The 27385-nt window shown below is 39.3% G+C and overlaps 1 protein-coding gene across 11 annotated transcripts in view; it reads left to right on the top strand.

Moving 5' to 3' along the window:
• Positions 1-27385, top strand: part of TNRC6B (trinucleotide repeat containing adaptor 6B) — a 241005-nt gene that overhangs the window by 25783 nt on the left and 187837 nt on the right. For 3 of the 11 annotated variants that reach the window (XM_044779373.2, XM_070506833.1, XM_044779402.2), the window contains 2 exons: positions 5611-5677; positions 7551-7763. The exons of 3 other annotated variants lie outside the window; for them this stretch is intronic. The gene's annotated coding sequence lies outside the window, so the exon portion shown is untranslated. Of the gene's footprint in view, positions 1-5610; positions 5678-7550; positions 7764-26703; positions 26772-27385 lie in introns of those variants that run through there. 5 more of the 11 variants (XM_044779383.2, XM_070506835.1, XM_044779379.2 and 2 more) reach the window with 5 other exon arrangements.

The raw sequence follows: 27385 nt of genomic DNA, 5'->3' as shown, positions 1-27385 counted from the left end.
GGCCAATTCTTTTGACTCAGGCTTCAACCTCATAAGGTGATATTGAATTTCTAGTGTGTCGTCATCCATTCATACACTAAATTTTTCTAGAGTATTTATCGTGTAGTATATAATGTGCTAAGCCCCGCAAGCTGTCAAAGACAGTCCCCTGGCCCTTGTGAGGTAACAGAGGAGGTGAGAGGTATACAGATATTTATAACAAAGGGTGAGTGTGATAAGTACTATAAGAGAAGTACCAAACAGAACATTATGAAGTGGAGAGATGATGGAGAGCACCCGTTTGGGAGATTAAAGAATGCTTGTTGAAGGAACGCTTATTCGAGAAAGTGAAATTTTGAATTTATGGTGTTAAAATTCTACCACCATTTTGAAGAAGAAAGGTGAATACCTTGATATTTAAAATGCGGCCTTTGATCAAGATATTTGGAAAGAGGAGATTCTTTCATTGACTCGAGTCATTCAGAGAGAACCAGCCTTCGCTTTCTGCTTGTTCCTGAAGGCAAGGATAAGGAGAGGAAGGGAGTGGAAAGGAGAGGTGGGAGAAACCAAAAGGAGTGGAACAACCTTTCCCCCAGGACTCCGTTACATCTTTGATGTTTATTTTAGAAGCATGGAAAGAGTTCTGTGGACCATAGATTTTTAGATATGACTCTATATCATGTAGTTCTGGTGGTTATTGTAACTAAGATTGGTGCGATATTGTCTACTGTTCACATTTATAGTAAATGTGAAACACTTACTGTCTGTGGTGTATTCATCCACTCATTCCACAGATATTTATTGAGTGGTTTGCAAAGGAAGATGATCTCATTCTGTTCCCACTGCAGGCTCCCGTGGGAGAGGAGTCTAGGATTATCATCATTCTCAGTCCTCAGGTGATCAGGTTGCAGCTCAGAGAAGTTAAGTAACTAAGTGAATAGTTGAGCATGGCACAGCTACTGTGTGGTAATTTCTAGAACTCATGTCTTCCTCCTCCATGTTAAGCGCCCTTCACAGTCTGCACAGACCTTTTGCTAACCCTGTATGATTTTGAGAGCTAAATGAAGTACTAAACAGTTGCAATTCCTGACTGCCCAAGGAAATAATCCCTTTCCAACAGGAAGCTGGGCCACTCTTTTCACACGCTCAGATACTACACACTTTCTACTTCCAGTCTGTTAAGAAAGTAATAGTTTGCTCACTTTTCCCCCGCATACTTTTTCTTAGAGTAACCATTTGAAATTTTCATTTTTGAATCACAGATACTGTGATTCACTATTTAGCATTTGCTGTCTTCATTCCTTTTTTTTTGTTTTTTGAGGAAGATTAGCCCTGAGCTAACTACTGCCAATCCTCCTTCTCTTTGCTGAGGAAGACTGGCCCTGAGCTAACATCCATGTCCATCCATCTTCCTCTACTTTATATGTGGGACGCCTACCACAGCATGGCTTTTGCCAAGTAGTGCCATGTCTTCACCCAGGATCCGAACCGGTGAAACCCAGGCCGCCGAGCTGGGCAGCCAAAGTGGAATGTGCACACTTAACTGCTGTGCCACCGGGCCACCCCATCTTCATTGCTTTTGCTTTGTGTAATGGGAATTGAACACAGATAACTAAAAAAAGAATGTTTTAATTATACAAGTAATAAATATTTATTGTAGACAAATTCAGAAAATACACATTGCCTATGATCACTATAATCCCACTACACTGAGATAACCACTGTTGACATTTTGGTGATGATCTTTCATATATATCTATTTATATATTATATATTTTTTTCACAAAAATGAGCAATATAATACGTATTGCATTGAGATCTGCTTTATCCACTCAATATATAATGTGACCATCTTTCCATGTCAATAAATAGACTTCACTTTTAATGGCTGCACTGTATTAATATGGATATATAATAATTTCCCATATTGGTTCCAGCTTACTTCTAATTTTTTATTATTGTCAACAGCGTTGTAGTGAATGTTTGTACATCTATCTTTGCACACATCCATAGTTAATTAGCTAAATTTCTGTAAGAATTGCTGGGTCACAGGGTATATGTGTGTTTTTTAACGCTTTAAAAATACACTTTGTCAAGCAAAAGGTAAGTTTAGATATTAAGTGAAAACTTCTCTCGTGAGGTATCCATAATACTTTACTACTTGAAGACTTTTCATTAAAGTACTTTCCCAGTCTCTTAATAAAATTATTTATAATTAATCACTGATTAATTGCTATTGAAAGTCAATTTTTTTTAATGAAAACCTTTATTAAAGAAAGGTCCTTCTTTTAAGCCTCTCCCTCAGCCTAGAGGCTCTGGTACGCCTTTAGGGGCTTTTTACAAAGCTCCTCAGATGGTTCTGACTAGCAGAAAGGGGTGAGAACCACTTCTGGGTGCTTCTGGGCTTTTCCAGCAGAGTGAACTTGATGATCGTCATGTTGGTAAGCAAGCCACAGTAGTTTGCCACCACAACAAAATTCCTTTGAAGGCTCCTGTTTTAAGTGAGAAAGTCCTATAGAATTTATATCCTATTCCATAATATTATTTTGTTTTAAAAAGAATTTTTATGGTTTTCTTATTTATATTTAATCCAAAATCTAAAAGAATTTTCTTGTTTTTTTAGGGTCTTTATTATTTTTTTATTTTTATTTTTTGCAGGGAAAGATTCTCTCTGAGCTAACATCTGTTGCCAATCTTCCTCTCTCTCTTTTTTTCCTCCCTCAAGCCCCAATGCATGGTTGTATATCCTAGTTATAAGTCCTTCCAGTTCTGCGTGAGCCACCACCGCAGCACGGCAACTGACAGATGGGTGGTGTGGTTCTGCAACCCGGACATGAACCCAGGCCGCCAAAGCAGTGAGAGCACCCAGCTTTAACCACTAGGCCTTCAGGGCTGGCTCTTATTTTATTTTCTCATAGGATATGAAGGAGGGGATCTAACTTGATTTTTTTCCAAATGGATAACCAGTTGTCCCCATGGCATTTATTAAATGGTTTGTCCTTTCTCCATTGATCTGAAATGCGACCTCAATTATACACCAAATTCCAACATATGTCTCCGTAGGTCTGTTTCTAGGTTCTGTTCAGTTATGTGTTCCTGTGTGAGGAATGTGCTGTTTTCATAACTGTGGCTTTGAAGCATTTTTGTTAGGCAGTTATCTCATCTTATAATAATATACAATGACATTGAAGATCACATCTGTACCCCAACCGCCAGCCTCATTTCTTGCCACTCACCTGTGACCCCCTCCCTCCAAATCTGGCCATATCCAACTCTCGCAGTTCCCCAAGTGCTCCTTGCTTTGTCGGACGGTCACACCTTTGTGCAAGTCATTCCCTTTGCCTGCCCTCTTCTCATAAAGTGGTTAATTTGTCCTTCAAGATGCAGCAGAGGTTCATCTGTTCTGTGAAGCTCTCCCAGATTCCCCCTCAGCTGCAAAAAAACTTCCTCCTTTGTGCCTCCATCATGCTTCATGCATAACTTTCTCATAATATTTCATCTTTTGTCTCATATCCAAAGCTCCTAGCACAGTGTCATTCATTATACTCAGTTTTAAAAAATAAAAGAGGAATTCTAAGTGTCCTGAGCGCACAGTGCTCCTTCAAGCGCCTGTATTTTTTGCACATACTACTTCCTCAGACCACACTGCCCAGCAATTTCCTGCTTAAACTTCCAGGCCTCTGGAGGAGACACTGCCGTTTCTCCTCAGCAGAGTTCTCTGCTTACTTCCTGTGCCTTGTGCGGGCCTCTGTGCTAACATTTTTCATAGTGCTCCGCTGTAGGATAGTACACATCTGGTAGTACAGCGCTGTTGAGTGGCTTGGCTTTAGAGTTAAATAGCCTAAGTTCTAAACCTGACTTTACCATTTTCCAGCTTTGTAACCTGCTGCCAATTGTTTAACCTTTATAAGCCTTTCCTTAGGTACAAGATGGGGATAATAACACTTCCTTTCTTATGGGGTTGTTGTGGGACTAAATGAGACAATACCTCTGAAATGCTTAGCCCTGCATCCAGAACATTGGTGGCCCTGAATAAATACTACTTTTTATTATATCTATTTCCACTAGACTTTGTGTAAGACTTTCTCTTATTTATCTCTGAAACCCAATACTTAGGCCAGAGCCTGGCAGGGAGTAGGCTGATGAATAAATTACCAGCTGTCCTCAAAACTCTGCCCTTCTTGTTTCACTTTTCTCAGTGGTGCCATCATTTTTAGAATCATCCTTAACTTTCCTTCTCATTCAAAACAAAAAATGCGTTGAGTGTTTATCATGAGCCAGGGATGGTGCAAGGCCCTGGGTAAAAAAAAAAGATATAGTGTCTATCCATTGGAGCTTACAGGATAGCAGGGGAAGTAGTTTTTTAAAAAAGCTAGAATCTTTGGGCTCATTATACTGTTTACTTTTGTTTATGTTTATAAATTTTCAAAATAAGTTTTTAAATGAGTAAGTAAATATAAGACGTGTGAAATGCTGTGAAGAAATTGAATAAAAGCTGTGTTAGAAACTTTTGGGGAGGACTATCACAGATAAAGTGGTCTGGGGAGTTTACTAAGCTGGGACTGGAGATTGAGAAAGGGCCAGCCAGAGGGGAGAGTGTTCCTGACAGAGGGACTAGATGTTCCAAGCTATAGGAGAGCAAGTCTGAGCGTAGTTGGAAAACTGAAAGGTCCATGCGGCTGTATTAGAGTGAGGAAGAATGCAGAGAGATGATGTTAGAGAGCCGATAAGCAGAGTCCATATCACTTACAATCTTGAAGACCAAGAGAAGGAGTTCAGATTTTATTCCTGTTACAGTGTGATGCTCTTGAAAATTTACACGCAGGGAATCAGCTGATCTAATTTCCTGGGTTTTTTTAAAGTGTGTATCAAAAAGATTGGAGGGAGACAAGGATGGGAGCAGAGAGGCCAGTTGGGAAGCAGTTGCAGTAGTTTAGGGAAGAGAGGATAATAGAAGAGAGATGGAGAAAAATGAACACGTTCAAGATATATTTTAGAGATAGACTCAGCGGAACTTCCTGGTTGATTAGAAGTGGGATAGGAGGGAGAGAGAGGAATCAAGATTTATGGCTTGAGCTGTATATTGTGTCTTTCTGTGAGATTTACTAAAGCAAGAATGTTTGGGGAGGACTGTCAAGAGTTAAATTTTGGTTATATTAAGTTTCAGATGCTTTGAGGCATCCAAGTAGAAATGTCAAGTAAGTAATTGAATATAGGAGAACCGGAGTTCCAAGGAAAGTTCCAAGCTGCAGATATGAATTTGAAAGTTTGCACTATAAGGATAATATTAAAACCATGGGAATGGATGATGTCATTTAAGGAGATAGTAAAGAAAAAGGGGCTTGGTATTAAATTCTGAGTTACTTAACATTTAGAGAACAGGTCAGAGGAGGATGAAGAAGAGAAGGAAGAGGAGTCAAAAACAGAGAAGGAAAACCAGGAGAGTGAGGTGCCACAGAAGCCCTGTATCCCCAGCCAGTGCCTAGAACAGTGTTATACCAGGGCTAGTGTTCAGTAATATTGGTTGAATGAAATCAAGAGATTATTTCAAGAAGGAGGAAATGATTAACAGAATTTAGTGTTGTTGAGAGGCCCAGTAAGATGACGGCATCAACTTCATTATTTTGGCAGGATGGATATTGTTGGTGATGGAGGCAGAAGTCATATTGGAATGGATTGAACAGAGCATACATGGGAGGTGAGAAAGTGCAGATAGCATTTTTATTACCACTTTAACAAAGTTTGGCTGTGAAGGGAGTAATGAAATGGAGTAGTACCTAAGGGGAATAGGGGGGTCAAAGAAGAATCTTTGTTTGTTTCTTTCGGTTTTTTTTTTTTTTTTTTTTTTGAGGAAGATTAGCCCTGAGCTAACATCTGCTGCCGATCCTCCTCTTTTTACTGAGGAAGACTGGCCCTGAGCTAACGTCAGTGCCTATCTTTCTCTGCTTTCTATGTGGAACGCCTGCCACATCATGGCTTGACAAGTGGTGCCCTGTCCACACCTGGGATCTGAACCAGTGAATCCCGGGCCACTGAAGCGGAACGTGCGAACTTAACTGCTGTGCCATCGGCCCGCTCGAATCTTTGTTTCTTAAGAGGGGACATCCTAGTGTTTAAATGTATACAGATGGGAATGATCCAGGACAGAGTGGGTGATGGTTGATGGAGGAAAAAGATGAGATAATTATAATATTGGAGTTTATGAGTAGGGAAGAAGGGGTGGGATAAGGAGCATAAGCGAAGGGATTGTTCTTCAAAAGGAGGAGGAGGGTCACTTCTGTTGAAATGGGAAAGAAGGGAAAATGGGTACATATTCTGTTAGGTTTATACAGCTGGTCATGAGAAGATGACGGATTTCTAGTTTGGGTTTTGGCTTCTTAGTTCTCACTGAAGAATCAAAGACGTTAGCTAAAAGGGATGAGAGGATGTAGAGGAAGGAAAAATGGATAAGAGTGAGCCCTCTTGGAGACAGGAAAAATTAGAAAGCCAATTTACCAGTGAAATCTAGTAGGATTACCAGTTAAGATTGAGTGCCCATTTAGTGACCTTGAATTTATGGTGAAAATAATCTGTCTAGTTGAATGCTTTTTCACTAGTATTCTGGGTATGGAGAAGGCAGTTACTTGAGGTCTGGGATTATAGAGTTTGAAAGAAAGAGACCTTGGAAGAGAGTTGAGGGTTCTTGCAAGGGAGTGATTCTAATTTTTAACTATTAAATTTAAGCTTGATAAGGAGAAAAACGAAGGCGGAAGAGGGAAGATGGAATCAAGGGATTGAAGGTCTTATGACAATTGAAAAGTTGATTTCATGGGGTTCCTGAGCAAGTGAATTAGAAGGATCAAACAGTGGATTGAATTTGGTGTGACAGTGGGAGGGTGTGGCTGAGGCTGAGTGAAATAAAAGGCCCTTGGAGCTGAGCAGTTTACAGAACCAAGAGGCCAGGGCATTTGGCTGGGTTACCCTTTTGGATGTTGAAGTCATGTTGAGTGTGATGACTAATTGTGCTGGAGAGTTTAACGCTGAGCCAGATGTGCTAAAATATCAGATAATGCTAAGTGTTTTGCAAAGAATTAAAATTAGGTTCTGGGTTAGAAAGAGCATAGACAGCTTCTTCTGGTGGCCAGGGAAAGCCTCTCTGAGGAGGTGACAGTTCTGGTCATATCCGAATGATAAAACGATGAGTGGAGAAAATAATCCAAGGAGAGGGAACAGCTAGTACAAAGGGTCTAAACTGGATACAAACTCCTCACCTTTGAGACTCAGAAAGGCCAATAAAACTGGAGTTTACTGGACCAAGAAAGGGTGAAATGAAATGAGGTTAGAGTGCAGTAGGAGCCAGATGATGAAGGGTTTTGAAAGTCACAGTCAGCAGCTTAAGTGCCATGATGTGGTAGCCAGCCTCCAAGACGGCCTGATGATCCTCACCTCCTGGTATTCATGCCTTTGTGTAATCCTGTCTTACGGTGTGTAGGGCTGACCTGTGTAATGAATGGGATATTGAAGCAATGATGGTGTGTGATTTCCGGTGCTAAGTCATAAAAGACATTGCAGCTTCTGCCTTCCTCTCTTAGACCCTCCCTCTGAGGGGAGGCAGCCTGCCACATTGTGAGGACATTTAAGTAGCCTGTGGAAAGGTTCACATGGAGAGGAACTGAGGCCTTCAGCTGACAACCACTATGTGAGGGAGCCAGAGGGAGATCCTCCCGCCCTAGACACACCTTCAGAAGACTGCAGCCCCTTACACATATTTCACTGGTAAATATTCTGGTGTGTGTCTCTAAAAGGTAAGGCCGCTTTTATTTAAAAAAATAAGCATAATACAATTATCACATCTAAAAAATGAATAATTCCTTAATATCACGCTGAAAAATCAGTATTCAAATTTCCTCTGACTTTGTAAAATTTGTTTGCATCAGGACCCAAACAAGGACCAAGGTACCATGTAGTTAATGTGTTTCCTAAGTCTCTTTTTATCTATAGGGTCCCCTCTCTTCTTCCCCCCAATTTATCTTAAAAATAAACTTGGTCATCTGTCCTTTAGTTTCTCACCTTCTGGATTTGGCTAATTGCATCCTCACGGTGTGTTTAACATGTTCCTCTATCTTGTATTTCATGTAAACAGTTATGTCTAGACGCTTGATCTAGTTCAGGTTCTTTTCATTTGGCAAGAACACTTTATAGAAGGTGGTGTTTACTTCCATTAGGAGGCATTTAATAACCAGTTGTCTCATCGTACATGTTAACAGGTATTGAAGAGCAATGCCTAGCTATGTTAATTTATGTTGCAAAATGGTGATATTCTAATTCTATCATTTGTCTTCATTAATTAGCTAGAGAAACTTTCCCATATCAACTCTGTGGGTAATCTGAGGACACTTCATTCAGGAAAGAAGTTAAATGCTTGATTCTTTCCCTTTACTTACCCGTTTTCAAAATAATAAGGTGGTTCCCTAGCATCATCCAAAGGAAACCAATGAGTTTTTTTAAATATCATTATGAACTCATGGATTTTTAGCATATTTAATAGATGTGAACCCATTGCAATGATTATTTTTATTGATGCTTCAGGTTGTCTCATTCTTGACTAGTGAGAGGAACCTCTTGAAGTTGACTTCTGAAGACTTTTTATAATATCCTTGTTTTTTTTTTCTTGAGGAAGGTTGGCCCTCAGCTAACATCTGTGCCCATCTTCCCCTATTTTACATGCGGGACGCTGCCACAGCATGACTTGATGAGCCGTGCATAGGTCTGCGCCTGGATCCGAACTGGCAAACCCCAGGCTGCTGAAGTAGAGCATATCAACTTAACCACTACACCCCTGGGCCAGCCCCTAGTATCCTTGCCTTTTGATATGGCAAATGTCTAAGCTTATCTTGTACGTTTGCTGTCCAGTCCTGAATCATCCATTTCTTTGAGGAGCTCTGGCTCCTTTAAATGGTAAAGGCTGTATGTAAATTTTGGGTACTTAGTTGTATACAGCAGACTTTTTAATAGATGTTGATCAGAATCTATGTAGAGTTCAAAAAAGGTCTTTCACTTTGAGTTCAAGTGAATAAAAATCCTATTCTTCTTGATCTAAGAAATATGGAGTATTTCTCGTCATTTGTTTGCGTGGAAATAAAAAAATGAAGGCTGTGGATAGAAAAAAGTAAATGAAATCTTAACTTCCTTTTTTAAATTGTGCATTCTGTCTACCGTACTTTGTTTATGATGTCCAGTGAAAAGAAATGCTAAGTCCTCTTTCATATTTCTGGCTACATAAAAACCAAGTAGTGTTTAAAGATTATCATTATATAGCATTTGGTTGATATATTTCTCAAGTCTCTTTGTATCTTTAGATTCCCCCTCCCTGTGAATTCCTCTCCCACAGACACATGTCTTCTTTTTGGCATTTTTAGGAGGGTAGAGTATTTTACTTTGAAAATTTTTGCTTTGTCACAATACCTTCAACTTATACAACATCACTAGTGAAAAATCTTAGTTTTTGTGACAAGCACAAGTAAGCCTTGTTTCTGGATATTTTGACCTAAAATTTACTTTATTATATGGAGAGAGGGAAGTATACAATTTGAATGATTGTATATTTAAATAAAAAAATCAAGTTAGAGGGGAATGGAATATTGGTCCCTTATGAGAAGGCTCTAGAATGTAGATTTTCCTAATATTTAACAACTTGATCCTTCTTCCGTTCTCAGTATTCAGGATCTAGTTCAGTTTTATATATGATGCATTAAACTTTTCATTGACGCTTTGATTCATTCAACAAATACTTATTGAATACCTACTCTACACCAGGCATGGACCTAGGAACTGGGGATAAGGAAATAAGCAAAACATATGCTGATCATCACAGAACTTTTTGTCTAGTGGGAGAAAGACAATCAAGCAGTCATGTTACTGCATATGTAATACCAAACCCTGAGAAGCGCCTTTTAGGAAAAATACAGGGAGCTGTAAGAGTGATTAACTAGGGCATCTGACTTAGTCTGGGAGGCAAGGGAAGGCCTCTCTGACAAAGTAACATTTAAGCCAAGATTGGAAGGAAAAGTAGGCGTTGGCCAGATGATCATTTGGAGCAAGAGCCTTCAGGCAAAGGGACTAACATGAGTGAAGGTACTGAGGGAGGAAAGAGCTTGAAGCCTTGGAGGTACTGAGGAAGGCTGGTTTGCTGGAGACAGAAGAGGAAGGCAGGGGCGGAGAAAGCTATAGATGTAGGCGGGGCCTGTCTTGCAGGGCACTGTGGGCCTCAGTCTCCCATAGAGATCTGCAAGTTCAGCTGCTTAACCGTTGCTGACCCAGACTCTAAGGACCAGGCTTCCACGTGACACTTCCCAGGACCCCTTGGTCCTCCTCCTGGGAGAATGCTGGGAACTTTTCGTCTGAGTTGAGCTTCTCCCCCTGCTTCTTAAGGGTCCTTCCTTAATAAAGGAATAGTTTAAAAATTATTCCTGCTTACTTTGTACCTAAGAGTGAAAGAGATTTTTATTATAAACGGAATTATTTTGGGCTAAGCTTCAGAAACCTTTATTGCAAGGATGTACCCATATACAGTTGTACCTTTAAAAGCTTTTTGTGTCTCATCTGATTCTCACGGCGACGACATAAGGTAGATATTTATTACTTTCCTCATAATGTAGAAAAGACTACTGAAGCTCTGAAAAATCAGACTATTCCTTAAGGTCAACTAATAAGTAGTGAAACAGTAACTGGACACTAAGTCTTCTAACCTCAAAACCAGTGGTCTTTGTACTCTGTTCTTCCATTCACTGTGAATGCCAGGGTTTCTAGCATACTTTGGTGTCAGTATTTGCAGTTTATATTTTTTTAAATGGAAGAATAAATCATAAAAGCTTAAAAAGTGATTGACTGTGAGAGGGGAAAGAAGGGAAATAGGGTCAAGAGGACAGGAATGGAGCTAGACTGCTCTGACTGTAGCTTATTTGTTGATTTGAGAGGCTGAGGCAGGAGGAGCCCTTGAGCCTGGGAGTTCTGGGCTGCTGGGTGCTATGCTGACAGGGTGTCTGCATGAAGTTAAGCATCAACATGGTGACCTCCCGGGACCGGGGAACCACCAGGTTGCCTAAGGAGGGATGAACCGGCCCAGATCGGAAACGGAGCAGGTCAAAAAAAGAACTGCAAGAAATAGCAACAGCAACAACAACAAAACCCTTCAACTGTACCCATATACTATTGGTGATTGTGTCAGTATTACTATTCTGAGATTGTTGGCATGTGTGTATTGTCAGATAAAGCAAATGAGTAATTATGTGATATTTTATTATTTCCACTGTTGTTGAGACCCAAATTCTCAACATGGGTGAAAGGAGATACAGATATAAAATAAAAGAGGTTACTTAAAACCCTGATTTTTTTTCTTTTTTGGGTGGGGAAGATTGGCCCTGAGCCAACATCTGTTGCCAGTCTTCCTCTTTTTGTTTGAGGGAGATTGTCCCTGGGCTAACCTCTGGACAATCTTCCTCTATTTTGTATGTGGGACACTGCCACAGCATGCCTTGATGAGCCTGTGTAGTTCCACACCTGGGATCCAAACCTGCAAACCCCGACTGGCGAAGTGAATGTGCAAACTTAACCACTACGCCACTGGGCCAGCCCCTGCTTTTTTAAATTTTTAAATTTTTTATTTATTTTTAATTTTTTTTAAAGATTTTATTTTTTTCTTTTTTCTCCCCAAAGCCCCCGGTACATAGTTGTATATTGTTCATTGTGGATCCTTCTAGTTGTGGCATGTGGGATGCTGCCTCAGCATGGTTTGACGAGCAGTTCCATGTCCGCGCCCAGGATTCGAACCAACGAAACACTGGGCCGCCTGCAGCGGAGCGCGCGAACTTAACCACTCGGCCACGGGGCCAGCCCCCCAGCCCCTGATTTTTTTAATAGACTTTATTTTTTAGAGCAGTTTTGGGTTCACAGTAAAATTGAGCAGAAAGTACAGAGTTCCTATATACCTCCTGCCCCATCCCCCAGCCACCCCCACCATCCACATCCTGCGCCAGAGTGAAACATTTGTTACAACTGATGAAGCTATATTGACACATCATTATCACCCAAAATCGAGTTTACGTTAGGGTTCATTCTTGGTTGTTGTACATTCTGTGGGTTTTGACAAATGTATAATAAGAAGTATCCACCATTATGGTATTGTACAGAATAGTTTCACTGCCTTAAAAATCCTCTGTGCTCCCCCGATTTGTTTCTACCTCCCCAAGAGTCCCTGGCAACCTCTGATCTTTTTACTACCTCCATAGTTTTGTGTTTTCCAAAATGTCATATAGTTGGAATCATACCGTATGTGGCCTTTTCAGATTGGCTTCTTTCACTTAGTAATATGCATCGATGTTTCCTCCATGTTTTTTCATGACTTGATAGCTCATTTCTTTTTAGCACTGAATAATATTCCATTTTCTGGATGTTCCAGTTTATCCATTCGCTTACTAAAGGACATCTTACTTGCTTCCAAGTTTTGGCGATTATGAATAAAGTTGCTGTAAACATCAGTGTGTAGGTTTTTGTGTGGATATAAATTTCAAATTCCTTTGGATAAATATTTGAGTGCAATTGCTAGATTGTAAGATTATATTTAGTTGCTTTGGGTTTTTTTTGAGGAAGACTAGCCCTAAGGTAACTACTACCAATCCTCCTCTTTTTTTTTTTTTTTAAAGATTTTATTTTTTTCCTTTTTCTCCCCAAAGCCCCCCAGTACATAGTTGTATATTCTTCGTTGTGGGTCCTTCTAGTTGTGGCATGTGGGACGCTGCCTCAGCGTGGTTTGATGAGCAGTGCCATGTCCGCGCCCAGGATTCGAACCAACGAAACACTGGGCCGCCTGCAGCGGAGCGCGCGAACTTAACCACTCGGCCACGGGGCCAGCCCCCAATCCTCCTGTTTTTGCTGAGGAAGACTGGCCCTGAGCTGACATCCATGCCCATCTTCCTCTTCTTTATATTCAGGACGCCTGCCACAGCATGACGTGCCAAGCAGTGCCATGTCCGCACCCGGGATCCAAACCAGCGAACCCCAGGCCGCTGAAGCGGAACGTGCGCACTTAACCACTGCGCCACCGGGCCGGCCCCAGATTATATTTAGTTTTGTAAGAAACTGCCAAACCATCTTCCAAAGTGGCTGTACTGTATTGCATTCCCACCAGCCATGAATGAGCATTCCTGTTGCCCCACATCCTTGTTAGCATTTGGTGTTGTCAGTGTTGTAGTTTTTGGCCGTTCTAAGATGTGTCGTGATATCTTGTTGTTTAATTTGTGATTCCCTATTGACATAGAACGTTGAGCATCTTTTCATATGCTTATTTGCCATCTGTGTGTTGTCTTTGGTGAGGTGTCTTGTTCACATCTTTTGTCCATTTTTTAATTGGGTTCATTTTCTTACTGTTGAGTTTTAAGAGTTCTTTGTATATTTTGGATAACAGTCCTTTATCAGATATGTCTTTTGCAAATATTTTCTCTTATTCTGTGGCTTGTCTTCTCATTCTCTTGATTAACTTGATTTTGAATTTGAAGTTTCAGTAAACTCTTGATATATTTTGTCTTTAAAAAAAACAAACAGGGGCCGGCTCTGTGGCCAAGTGGTTAAGTTCGCGTGCTCTGCTTCCACAGCCCAGGGTTTCCTGGGTTTGGATCCTGGGCGCAGACATGGCACTGCTCACAAGGCCATGTTGAGGTGGCATCCCACATGCCACAAGTAGAAGGACCCACAACTAAAATACACAACTATGTATTGGGGGGATTTGGGGAGAAGAAGCAGGGGAAAAAAAAAAGAAGAAGATTGGCAACAGTTGTTAGCTTAGGTGCCAATCTTTTAAAAAAAACAACCCCAAACAAACAATAAAAACACCTGCTAACTCATTCCAGTGAAAAGGCCTAGAAACAATGACCAGCCCGTTAGCAGTACGTAAGTAACCCTAGTGCCCAAATTATGGTCTTGAAATACCAATTCTCACTAAAAAGAAGCAGGATTCCTTGGATAGCTGATTTAGGCCTGCAGCAGGAATTAATACAAGATAAACCTAGAATTTCTTGTTATACCATATAGCAAGGAAGTCATCAAAGACTATGACAAGACTCACATCAAAAAGACTCAAGAGCACGCATGAAGAGACTTCCTTTGGCCAGTGATGAGACTATTTGAATACCAATAAAAACATTGACTGAAAAATTTATGAGTTCATAATGATACTTTAAAAAGTAAAACCTTTTTGGTTACCATTTGCAGGTACTACATTAAGCATATATCTTCCTTTTCCTATACAAATTGATCTGGCTTCTAGATCTAATTTATAGGAATTACAGAAGACAGAGCAACATGTTAAATACCACCATGGGGGTCCAGTAAGAAAACTCCAGACTGTGGGAAACTCTGCAGGACAAACCACCTGGTTTCTTCAACAAATAAGTTGGAAAGGAAAAAAAGCATATCAAAGCAAACAAAACCTTGTATACGTTTATGTGCCAATTGGAAATTTAAATACTCACTGTTACTTGCTGGTATTGGGATTATTATTAATATTTTTAAGTGTAATAGTGGTATTGTGAATTTTTAACAGTCTTTATATATTAAAAATAAATACTGGGTGGGCCCAGTGGTACAGCAGTTAAGTGTGCACGTTCCGCTTCATCGGCCTGGGGTTCGCCGGTCTGGATCCCGGGTGCGGAGATGGCACTGCTTGGCATTCATACTGTTGTAGGTATCCCACATATAAAGTAGAGGAAGATGGGCACAGATGTTAGCTCAGGGCCAGTCTTCCTCAGCAAAAAGAGGAGGATTGGCAGCAGTTAGCTCAGGACTAATCTTCCTCAAAAAACAAAAAAACCTTAAAAAAAATAAATAATTACTGATGTATTTCTCAATGAAATGGATTTGCTTTGAAACTAATGCAGAGGCAGGGAGACAGATGTGGGTTGGATGTAGATGAAACAGTGTTGTCCAGGAGTTGACAGTCATTTACGATGATGATGAGCACATGAAGGTTCATTATATATTCTGTCTACTTATGTGTTTAAAGTTTTCCATAGTAAATTTTTTTTAAATCTCCCGTGAAAATTCATAACCATAAACTGGCCCACGTATGGATGTGGGACTTGAATTTGTCCTGTCTGTATAACAAAAAACTCAGGCTAATTTACTTTAAATTGTTCTTGGGTTAGTAGTGCCTTCAGGAACCTACCAGAGCAACACAAATATTCTTAGAAGAAAAAAATACCCTACTTAGGACTCAAAGAAGTCCCACAAATAAAATTCCACAGAACAGAAGCCTGTAATGAAAAATCACGAAACACTTAGGAAGCGAGCCACAATGAGTGAGTCAGCAGAAGCAGCAAGAATCATCTGATTTGAAAAGACTACAATATTGCAATGATTGGAAACTGAACATAAAATAAAAATACTTAAATCTTTAAAGAAAGGAAAGCAGATATTAATAGTGTAAGTAGGTAATTGAGACCATCAGAAATAGCTGGGTTGAAAGTCTTGTATGTCAAGGGTGAGTTTTTCAACTGCTGTGAGTCGCTATAGAGCTATCTCAGTAGCTGTTTTAAAAAATAATAATAACCAGGTATATTTGAAAAAGAACCTTTTCAGAAATGAGGAACATGATTATTGAACTTAGTAGTTAATTGACAACAGCAGATTAGATACATATGAAGAGAAGTAATGAACTAGAAGATAGAGCTAAAGAAATTGCCTGAAACCCAGAGAGGACAAAGAAAACATATAAAAGAAAGATTAAGGTGCATGGAAGATAGACTAAGAAGGTCTAACATCTCATCAGAGTTCTAGTAGGAGATAATAGAAAAATTGAGAGAGAGGCAGTATTCGAAGAGATAATGATTGAGATTTTCCAAAATTGATGAAAGACTTGACTCCTCTGAATTAGTAAGTACAAGCAGGATGAAGAAAGACAATATGCCCTAGACACTTTGGCAAATATAAGGTCTTAATAGTGGGCAGAGAGAGAAAGCAGACTGCTCTCAGACCACAGACCGATAACTGACTTCTCGTTAGCAGCAGTGAAAGACACAAGACAGAGTGCTGTTGTCAAAGTGCCAAAAGAAAAAACCATCTTTCAAGAGTGATGACAAAATCAAAACATTTTCAAACAAAGACCATTTTTATGATGAATGGAGGAAAATAGGAGAGTGCTTTTGAGCTTTCAGTTATGACACGATAGTAAGAGCTTAAGCTTTGGAGTCAGTTTGAGTTCTACTGCCAGTGACTATGTTATTTAAGCTCTTGGCTTCAGTTTCCTTCTCTCTGAAATGGGATTACAGTAGTGCCTTCTTCATGGGTTGTTTTAATGAGTAGATGAGTTATTACATGTAAAGCATTGTGACTGGCACATAGTATGCATTCAATAAATGTTAGGGGTTACTACTATCATATTTTATTCAACTTAAGATGCCATAAATTGTAAGCCATACCATTATTTTATGCTCCATTAAGAAAGAAAGAATGCTGCAAATTAATTGTAAGATATAAGATGGCATTAATTTTAAAACCTATCTGGATTTCAGAGATTTTTTTTTTTTGAGGAAGATCAGCCCTGAGCTAACATCTGCTGCCAATCCTCCTCTTTTTGCTGAGGAAGACTGGCCCTGAGCTAACATCCGTGCCCATCTTCCTCTGCTTTATATGTGGGATGCCTACCACAGCATGGCTTGACAAGTGGTGCCATGTCCGCACCCGGGATCCGAACCAGTGAACCCTGGGCCACCAAAGCGGAACGTGCGCACTTAACCGCTGCGCCACCAGGCTGGCCCCCAAAGATGTTAACATGTAAAGAAAAAGTTGTGTATCTCAGAATTGATGAAATACCATATTTTGATAGCAAATACTCATTAAGTCTAAGAGAAAATATACAAAATATATGAGAAATACTAAAAACGAACAGTTTGAAGGGGAACTTAATGGAAGTCTTCTGAAATCAAGAATTAAATATGAGTTACCCCTGGCTGGAGAGTTTTGTGTGTAAAATAGCAAAGGTTAAGATAGCTGTTTTACTTTGATTTCTTCAGAAGTGGATGCGAACTACAACTGAACTGCCCTTGAAAGGGATTAAAATTTCTCAGTGGCTGTTACTTAAACAAACAGTGTTTTTTTAACGTTGGATTGGTAGGCACTAGCTGTGGAAAGGCCAGATGTTGAATGTAGAACATATTTGACAAAGCAGAAGTTTAATATGCAGCTAGAATCGTAGCATTCTTCTGCAGGTGTTTTTTGAAATGCTTTCGATTTTCTCTCCCACTTTGGGTTTTAATTACCACTTCCATGTAGTTGAGAGGAGATTATTGCTAATTTCATGTGATCTTGGAGTTGATCTGTTTTAGTTGGTCTTATTGCTGATGATACTGCAATATGTGTTGGTGCTTATAAGCATCAACACTCTTTCCAAACATTTTGATTTGGTTAGATCATCTCAAATCATTATTGAGCTGCTAGCTAGAGTGCTGTCATTTAATGATATCACGCACTCTAGAAATCTTTACAGTTGCATTACCACAAAGAAGAAGAAAAGTATACTTATTCAGTTATTAGGATAAAATTTTTGTTCTTTGGATTATTGAAGTACCCTCAATTCTTCCTCCTACTGCTATGTACACTTATCAATTAGGAATGAATTGGACTACAGGTAATGGAAAATCCAACTTTTCTTTAACCAAATAGAGATTTATTTTCTCTTAAACAACATAAAATTGAGAAGTAAGTAATCAAAGACTGGTGCAGTCACTCTACAGAGGTGTTAATGTCTCAGATTCCTTCTATCCATCCTTAGATGTGTCTCTCTTGATAGTGGCAAAGTCATTTCTCTGCTTCGCCCGCAACACCACCACACCCCAGCCCCAGGAAGAAGGCGGAAGAGTGGTGTACAAAAGGTGGACCTCATCTAATGATGTGCCTCTTATTGACCAGAGCTGGGACACATGGCCACCTCTGTCCATAAGACAGGTTGGGAAATCCAGCTGAGTACAGAGTTACTCCCAACCAAATCTGGATTGCAGTAGGAAGTGTAGGCAACTACCAGCTTTTGCCATATGCCCCTTTATTGTGTGATGTATAATTCCTTAAAGCATATGCTTCATTAATTTAGCAAATGTTTACTGGCTACCTGCTCTGTGCCAAGTCCTGTGAATACAAATATGAGTAAGGTACTCCGTTCCTCTCATAGTTGATAGGGGAGATGGACGTCAGAACAAAAAGTCACGAGTACGATAACCTATAAACTACAGGCTGAAGGCAGATGTGATTGACTGTTACACTGGTTCATCCATGTTGTCACCAGGTAACTGAGCTTGTGATTCTAGCCTGGGCCTTCCATGCACTCTGGGTCCACAGCACCCCTCTCATTCCTGACCCCATGAGTCTGTATTTTATTAAGTTGATTGTCTTAGAAACATATAAACATGCCTACCTTCCTGACTTTGGAAAGCACTGTCTGTCTTATATTGAACACATTGGTGTCCGTAATAAATAGTCAACCACTAAGTGCCTGATCATGGCAAAAATTTTATGAGACTTCAGATTCCAGATCTTTAGACACAGGGTACTACTGAAATGGTCAGTTCTTTCTCAGGAGGTCTATGAGGACTGTCAACCATAAGGAGTGGGTTAGAATCAAGCTCAGATATTACCCAGTAAAGTCTAAGAAGCCCTTGCTGTTATGGATGAGCAGAGAAGAGGTTCTGTCACTCAAGCATAGCATCATATTTTTTTGGAAGCATCCAAATTTCTTGCAGAGACATTCTGTATCTATTACTTGAACCCTGGGTCAAACTTGCACTGACACAGAGATGGTGTGATATTGCTGTGCCTTGACAGCTTGAGTGAGTTTGGGATTGTGTGGTGAGTAGTGGAACTTGATCAGGATGGTGTCTGAGTACTTGGTGGGACCTCCATTACAACCCAGCCAGAGAGATCACAAAACTGGCTCCACCTCTCATGTCTTCTCCCACTCTTCCCTTGCTCCTGAACAATTGTAAACTTTGTATTCACGTGTTACATAGGATGCCGGATGTATGCCAAAAAATGGCTATGAAAAACGAGAAAAATAAAACATTATTTCTTGATATTTATTAGCCAAAAAACATATTAGATTTTGGTTTTCAGTGGTGGGATTGTATTGATCAGCCCAAAGATTGGCATGTGAACTTATTTTCCCACAAAAGCAATTGAAGGAATCTATTAATTTATTTGAGCAGCTCTGTCAACATTGTTCTGAAAAGAACAAGTTAGAATGCTATTCCAATGTGTTCCATCACAATAAAAGCTTTGATAATGGCAGAAAAAGTTGTCAGAGGTGACCACTTTTGGCCATGTGGTGCTAGGCTTCAGGAGGGACACAATGCAGAACAGGGGACAGATACCCCTTCCCAACCTGCCTCATCAGAGGAGTTCACCCTGGTGGTGGGTGGGGTGCCAGGCGACATAGCTGGACCATCCTTACCTCTGACTGAGCAGTGTGGACTGTATTCTCTGTGGGCTGGGAGGCTTTAGAACTTTTTGAACAAAGGAATGACGTGATCAGATTTATTTTTATTATAAGAGCAATTCATATTCTTTGTAAATAATTTGAAGTTTATGAAGTAGAAAATGGAAAATCCCCCCATCCCGCTCCTCAACGGTACCTTTTTTTAAAGGTGGTTGTATATCTTGCCAGACTTTTCTCCCTATATTTTCATTCTAGCATATAATATATTATACATTGTATATATTATATATACAGTTTTTTTTTTTTGAGGAAGACTGGCCCTGAGCTAACATCCGTGCCCATCTTCCTCTACTTTATATGTGGGATGCCTACCACAGCATGGCTTTTGCCAAGCAGCGCCATGTCTGCACCCGGGATCTGAACTAGTGAACCCCAGGCTGCTGAAGCAGAACGTGTGCACTTAACCGCTGTACCACCGGGCCGGCCCCAACATACAGTATTAATCTATATGTTTCATATGTATGTATGTATTAAACTATACATAATGTTTTGTGACACTTCTTTTATTTTAACCAAACAAGATGTTGTAAACATCTTCCATGTTACTTTTGCCTCCTTCTTTTTAATGGCTGCATAATATTCTCTTATTTCTATTACCATTCCCTGAGTGGTTGACATTAGGTTGTTCAGGATTACATATGGTGCCTCACCAGTAGCAATGAATATCTTTATACAAATACATTTGTACGCTTGTGAGTATTTTTGGTAGAATTCATTCTTAGAAGTGGAATTACTGTGTGAAAGAAATGCATATTTTACATTTTGTTGGGTGGTGTTGTATTATTCTGTAGAAAGACACTTTATAGCCTACCGTCAGTATATGATGGTGCCACTGTCTCCATATCTGGGCATTGTCAATCTTCTTAAACTTTGCAATTTGCTAGGTAAAAAAAGAATTTTAAAAAAATATTGTTTATGTTTTTATTCTCTATATTTCTTCTTTTTGTGAATTGTGAACTCTTTTCCTCTTTCCAATTATCTGCCAGGTTTATTCATCTTTTTCTTAACAATATGACAGAACTCTTTACCTGTTATGCATTACAAATATTTTTCTAGTATGTCTTTTTATTTTATGATCATTTGATTGGCCATAGAAAAGTTTTAGATTTCTATATAGTAAACTTTATTAGTAAGTTATTTTATGCTTTATGGGTGAAATTATTATTCTTTTAGGAAGACCTTCCCCAATTGGAAATTATAAAAATATTTTTATGATAATTTTGTCTACTACTTTCATATTCCTTTTGGTTTTTAATTAAGGTGTTTGATTTGCCTGGAATTTTATTTTGGTGTATGGAGTAAGATGTAAAGAGTAAAGAATATAGGTTTCTAATCTCCACTCCCACAATGACTAGCCAGTTACTCCAAAACCATTTATTGAATAATTCATCTTTTCTCCACTGATTTGAAGGGCCTTTTTTTTTTTAATCATAATTTCCCATATATATTGCATTTCTTTTCTTGGCTGCCTAGAGCCCCAACCGTGGAGTCACCAAGATTAGTATATTAGATGAGGACTGGTGGGAAGGGAGATTGAATGTTAGCACTGTAGAGGGTTATGATATCAGAAATGAGTAATACTTGGAAGAGCAGGTTTGGAGAAGAGTTCTTTTTGGATAGGTTGGGTTGGAGATTGGAGGGACATTGTGATGGGATTTTTAGCAGGTCCCCAAATTCTCTTCTCATCTTGGCCCATTCCTTCCTCTTCTGCTTCTCTCTAAACCACTAGTTCTCCAACTTTAGCCTACATCAGAATCACCTGGAGGGTTAGTTAAAAACAGATTGCTGGTCCTGCCCCCAGAGTTTCTGATTCAGTAGGTCTGGGTAAAGCCTGAGAATTTGCATTTCCAGAAAGTTCCCAGGAGGTGCTGATGCTGCTAGTCTGGGGACCACACTTTGAGAACCGCTGCTTGAGACCAAGTCCTCTTCACTTCCATCTTAGATTTTTCTAATGGTCTCTAGTTTGGCTTCTTTTCCCAGTTTTCCTGTTCTTTAATGCCTCCTGACACAAATTAGGATTATAGTGATGAGAGTAGAAGTGGAGAGAAAGGAATACACATGAAAGACATATCAAAAGAAAGGTGAGTGGTCTTTGGAGACTGAGTAGACGTGAGGGACAAAGGGATAGGAAGCAAAAGAGGCATTTTTCTAAACATTGCCACCGGATTTACTCTTCAGAAAATACTTCTTTCATCTTGTTATTTCCCTGTTCAAGAGTCTGCAGTGAGATAAATCTAAAATGAGATTCATTTGCATAAAATACAACTGACGGTTGACACCCAACCAGTGTGGTTTCTCTTGTTTTGTCTAAGTCAAATCTCATTATGACAAATGACTTTGCAAGTAGATCTCTGCATTACCAAATACTTTCAAGCACGAGCCAGTGACCTACTTTAAGCACTATCCAATTTAACAATTCCAGTTCAGCAAACTAATTTGGATAGCATTTTAGGGCTTGTTGTAGAATTTAATCTGAAGTACATTTGTATAAAGAACTGTCAATTTATAAAGGTTAGTTTAAACTCTACCTTAGAAATCCTGTTTATTGAATGTATGTCATTATTCTCTTTATCTCCTTAGATACTATGCTTTCTGTATAGACTTTTTTGTGCTTGCTGTTTGGCCATAAAAGCAGGGGGGGGCATTATGCCAAATATTCGTGTTTGCAATTATAAATGCAGATGAAACCAGACTGTATGTTCGCACAGGTGGGATGAAATAAACAAATGACAGTGAAAGCCTGTTTATCAAGATCATTGTTTGTTGCTCCTAGAGAATAAGTATAGATGACACGTTGGGTTTTTAAGATATTTAGTACATGACATATTTTTATTTTTTATTTCTAAAAACTGATTTTTCTTGTTATGCTTTATTCTTGTGTTATTTGACCCCATGTGTGGATGAGAGTTTAAAGATGTGGGAATTATAGCTAGCTGTAAACAAGTGCCAAATATTTGTGTTTTCAAAAAACAACTTTATTGAGGTATAATTTACATAGCATAAAATTCACCCATTTTAGGTATACAATTGAAACATTTTTAGTAAACTTACACAGTTGTGTAATCATCATCAAACCCAATTTTAGAACATTTCCATCAGTCCAAAGAGACCCTTCATGCCCATTTGCTGTCAATCCTTGTACCCATTCCCATCTCCAGGCAACTACTAATTTGCTTTCTGTCTCTCTAGATTTGCCTTTTCTGAACATTTCATGTAAGGAATGCTACAATATATGGTCTTTCACAGATGGCTTCTTTCTCTGAGTGTGTTTTTGAGGTTCACCCACGATGTACTATGTATCAGTAGTTGGTTCCTTTTTATCACTGAGTAGTTTTCCACTGAGTGGAGGTACCACAGTTTGTTTGTCCATTCGCCAGTTGATGGACATTTGGGTTGTTTCCACTTTTTGTCTATTATGAATAATGCTGCTGTGAACATTTACATATACAAATGTTTGTTTTGACATTCTATAAATTGTCAATAACTAAATGAGAGAATCAGGAAATTTCATTGCAAGGTATTTTAACCCTAAAATAAAAATCTTTTCTTAGACCATATCAGATTGCATTTTTACATGATATTAATTCCTTATTGCGCTTTGAAGGCTTCTCCAGACTTGAATTCAACAATAATCCTGTTGTTTCACTGAGGCAACAAAACTTCATGTAGTAGAGCTTCACACTTTAAAAAAGTATTATCGTAGTCATCTTTTGAGCCTCAGCGTAGCCTCATGTTAGGTAGGTAGGACAAGTATTATTACTTGTCCCTCTTTGGTTGCTACCAGAGGGAGTATACACCCATATTCTGAGGTAATTGCTGTAGGAATCTTATCAAGACCATGCTTCCAGTTTGTGGTGTACACACAGGATACGGCAACACTGAAGGACCGCTCTTACATGTGATGGCGATCCGTGTTTGGAGTCTTTGTGGCTTGTTCATTCCACAGGCCTTCACTGAGCATCTATTGCATGCCTGGCACTGTGCTAGATGTTGGCGATTGAGACGTGAAAGATTTAGTTCCTGCTCTCAAGGAATTAGCTATCCATAAGTGCTGTGTACAAGAAAACAAACTATAATACTGAGCCATGGGAACGCAGAGGAAGGGTATCTGATGTGGACGGGCTTCAGGGGATAGGGGCAAAGCTATCAGAGTGTATTGATACTAATAATAGCTAATACCTAGTTAATAATAATACTAGGTAATAATAGTAGCCAATAATAGACAATAATAACAGCTAATACTTAGTGCTTACTTTTTCCCAGGCATGTTCCAAGCACATTGCATACATCTGCTCATTTAATCTTCGCAACAACACAGTGAGGCAGGTAATGTTTTTATCCCGTTTTACACATGAGGAAGCTATAAAACTAAGTTTGGTAACTTGACAAAGGTCACACAACCAGTAAATGGCAGATCTGGAATTTGAACCAGGCAGTGTGGTTCTAGAGTCTGTCTCCTGAAAAGGTTTCTCACAGGAGATGACACCCAGGCTGTGTCTTGAATGACAGTTTGTACTTAGTCCGGCAGAAGGATGATTAGGATATGCCTGCATGGTTTTCTAGATAGAGAAGTATCCCAAGTAAAGGTAGAGAAAGCACAGGGTTGAGAGCAAGTCTGGCAGACTACGTGTAGGAAAGGTGGGTGGCAAGAAATGAGACTAGAGAGACAGGGCTGGATAATGAAGGGCCAGATGCCATCTAAGGAATTTGGGTTCTGTGATCTAATTTTTAAAATTATACAAAGATACCACTTTTCCCTTTGTATTAATTTTACTTCTGTTTTGCTTTCATTCTTATTGTAAAATATATCACACTATCAGAAAACTGCATAAAACACAAATGTAAAACTTAATGATTATTTTAAAGTAACCACCTCTGAGCTCAAGGAATAGGACATTGTAGGGACCCAGTAGCTCTTTCTTAGTGACCTTTGCCAGTCGTAGTCCCTCCCCTCCCACCTACAGGTAACCACTCTTCTGATTTCTTTCTTTCCTTTCTCCTTTACCACCCATGTGCCTCTAAACATTATAGTTTTGGCTGATTTTGAATACAGAATCACTTGCTGTATATTTTTTTGTATCTGGTCATTATATTTGCAAGATCCATCCATGTTATGTGTGGCTGTTCCTTCATTTTCATTGCTGTTTGATATTCCATTTTATGAATGTGCCAGAATATATATATTTTTTTTTTTTTTTAAGATTTTTTTACTTTTCCTTTTTCTCCCAAAGCCTCCCGGTACATAGTTGTATATTTTTAGTTGTGGGTCATTCTAGTTGTGGCATGTGGGATGCCACCTCAGCATGGCTTGATGAGCAGTGCCATATCTGTGCTCAGGATTCGAACTGGTGAAACCCTGGGCCGCGTCAGCAGAGCGCATGAACTTAACCACTTGGCCATGGGGCCGGCCCCAATGCCAGAATATATTTATCCATTCTACTATTGAGCATATTTGGGTTGTTCCCAGGTAGGGGCCATTATGAATAGTACTGCTCTGATTATTTTTGTTTATGTCTTTTGGTATGCATGTCTGTGAATTCTGCTGGGTTTATACCTGGGAGTGGAATTACTGGATCATGAAATGTGTCCACCTTTAACTGTAGAAGAATAATGGAAACTGTATTCCATATAACAATTTACATTGACACAAGCAGTATACAAGAGTTCCTATTGTTCCTGATCCGTGGCGATACTTATCAGACTTAAATTTTTAGCCATTCTGGTATATAATGGTATATAATTATGATTTTCTTTTGTATTTTCCATTATGGTTTTCTTTTATATTTCTCTCACTTACTATTGAGACGACACCTTTTCATATGTTTATTGGTCTTTTAGATAATGTAGTTTTTGTTTGTTTGGTGACATGTCTCGTCTAGCCTCTTACCCATTTTCCTGTTGCGTTATCTGGCTTGTTTTTTAAAAACTTGTTAGAACTCTTTGTCATTTTCAGCGTGAGCCCTTTATTGGTTTTATGTTGCCTGCTTTTTCATTTTCTTGAGAATATCTTTTGATGAACAAAAATTCTGAATTTTCATGTAGTCAGATTTATCTGTATTTTAATAATAGGTGCTTTTTGTGTCGTGCTTAAGAAATCCTTCCCTACCCCTTGGTTATGGAAACATTATCCCATATTATCTTCTAAAAGGTTTATTATTTATCTTTCACATTTGGGTATATCCTTTACCTGGAATTGATTTTTGTATCTGGTAATTTTTCATTAACTTGTTAGTGCCCCTCTGCCTTCAAGATATTTTCTCTATTTTGTCCATGTTTTCTGGCTGTCCTCCACAGGAGAGTTGGTCTGAATTACCTAGTTTACCATTCCCAGAAGCAGAAATCTCTTTAAGTTTTAGTTTCACTTTGACTTCAAAATGATCTATTCTGTTCTGTAAAGAGGCCTTAATAAATATGTTTACTAAAAAAAAGAAAATAAAAAAGACTGAAAAACTATATAGATTCGTGGATTCTTTCTATTTTTTCTATTTTTTTTATTTAACAGATCAAAAAAGAATCCTCTGTTTCATCAGTGCTTCTCTCAGCTGTCAGATACCGTTAGACAACTTAAAGCTTGCCACGTAAAACGAACAATTGTACTTAGTGCAGGATAGTTTTAGAACATTAACCATGGTAAAATTTTAAATTAAAAAATATTCACTATAGAACATTGATGATGAAACAGTTTAACCATGGTCATGGCCACCCCCCTCTCTCTGTCTATCCATATATTTAAACCTCTTTTTTGGCCAGGCATGGACTGTATGCAAACCGCATCCAGAATGCTTTTAGTTTGTGCCACAAAATATGAAGAAAATGTTTTCAGTTTATGGCAACTAGATCCATGACAGATGATGCTCCAGGAACTGTTTTTACAGCGCGCAAGATGCACAGGAACGGGAGAGCAAACTCACATGATTATTGGCAAGGAAAAACTGGCTACGTGGCTGATGTTAAATCTGCTTTTTAAGACAGCCGGATCAAGAAATGTCTGAAGAATTTGTGACTGTAGCAGTGAGATGATTTTGCAGTTAGTAAACACAGCCTCGGGAAGCCATGGCAAGGCAGTTTCTTGTGAGCCATTTACAGCTTTAGGAGGAGAGCACAGTGTAGGCGCCAGAGAGGAAAACCTGACGTGGCCTCCAGGGAATGTTGCCGGGGAAAGTAGAGCCTCTCCCGCCTGCACACACACCCCGCATGGTGAGGGAGAGGCGCCTTGTCCCGCCGTCACGCAGAGCCCCACCCTGCCCTGCCGTTTCTGTCTCTGAGGTTCACAGTGGAGGTAGGCTTGGTTGTAGCCAAGATGTTAGGAGTTAGTGTTGCGAACGTGGAAGTTATGGCTCTCGAGCCACACACTTCCTTCCTGCCCAGCCCTTGCTTATACCATTTTCTTTCTCTTTTAAAATTAATGATTGCCCAAAGGATTGTCTGAGGATCCCTCCCCACCCGATCCAGACCCTTTCAGGGGGTCCATGAGGTCACAACTGTTTTAATAATACTAAGATGATATATACCCTTTAAACTCATTCTCTCCTGAGTGTGCAGTGGAGTTTTCCAGAGGCTGCATGACATGCGATCCTGCAAAAGATTGAATGCAAAAGCAGATATGGGGTTGCAGCTGTCGTCTCTGTAGCCAGACATTAAAGATATTTGCAGAAATGTAAAACATGGCACTTTTCTCAAGTTTTTTTTCCTTTAAAATGCTATTTTTAATTTGAAAATGTTAACATGTGATCATTTACTATTAGTCCTTTTAAATGAATATTTATACATAGATATTTTAAATTTTTCATAGTCTTAATTTTTAATACGGCAAATATCGATCATTATAACCCACATAAACAAAAGCTCCTTGGGGGTCTTTAACAATTTTTAAGAATGAAAAGAGATCCTGAG

Source organism: Equus asinus, chromosome 4 (genome assembly GCF_041296235.1).
Source record: "Equus asinus isolate D_3611 breed Donkey chromosome 4, EquAss-T2T_v2, whole genome shotgun sequence".
NCBI classification, from domain to species: Eukaryota; Metazoa; Chordata; class Mammalia; order Perissodactyla; family Equidae; genus Equus; species Equus asinus.
This window is presented reverse-complemented; position numbering and strand designations above follow the sequence as displayed.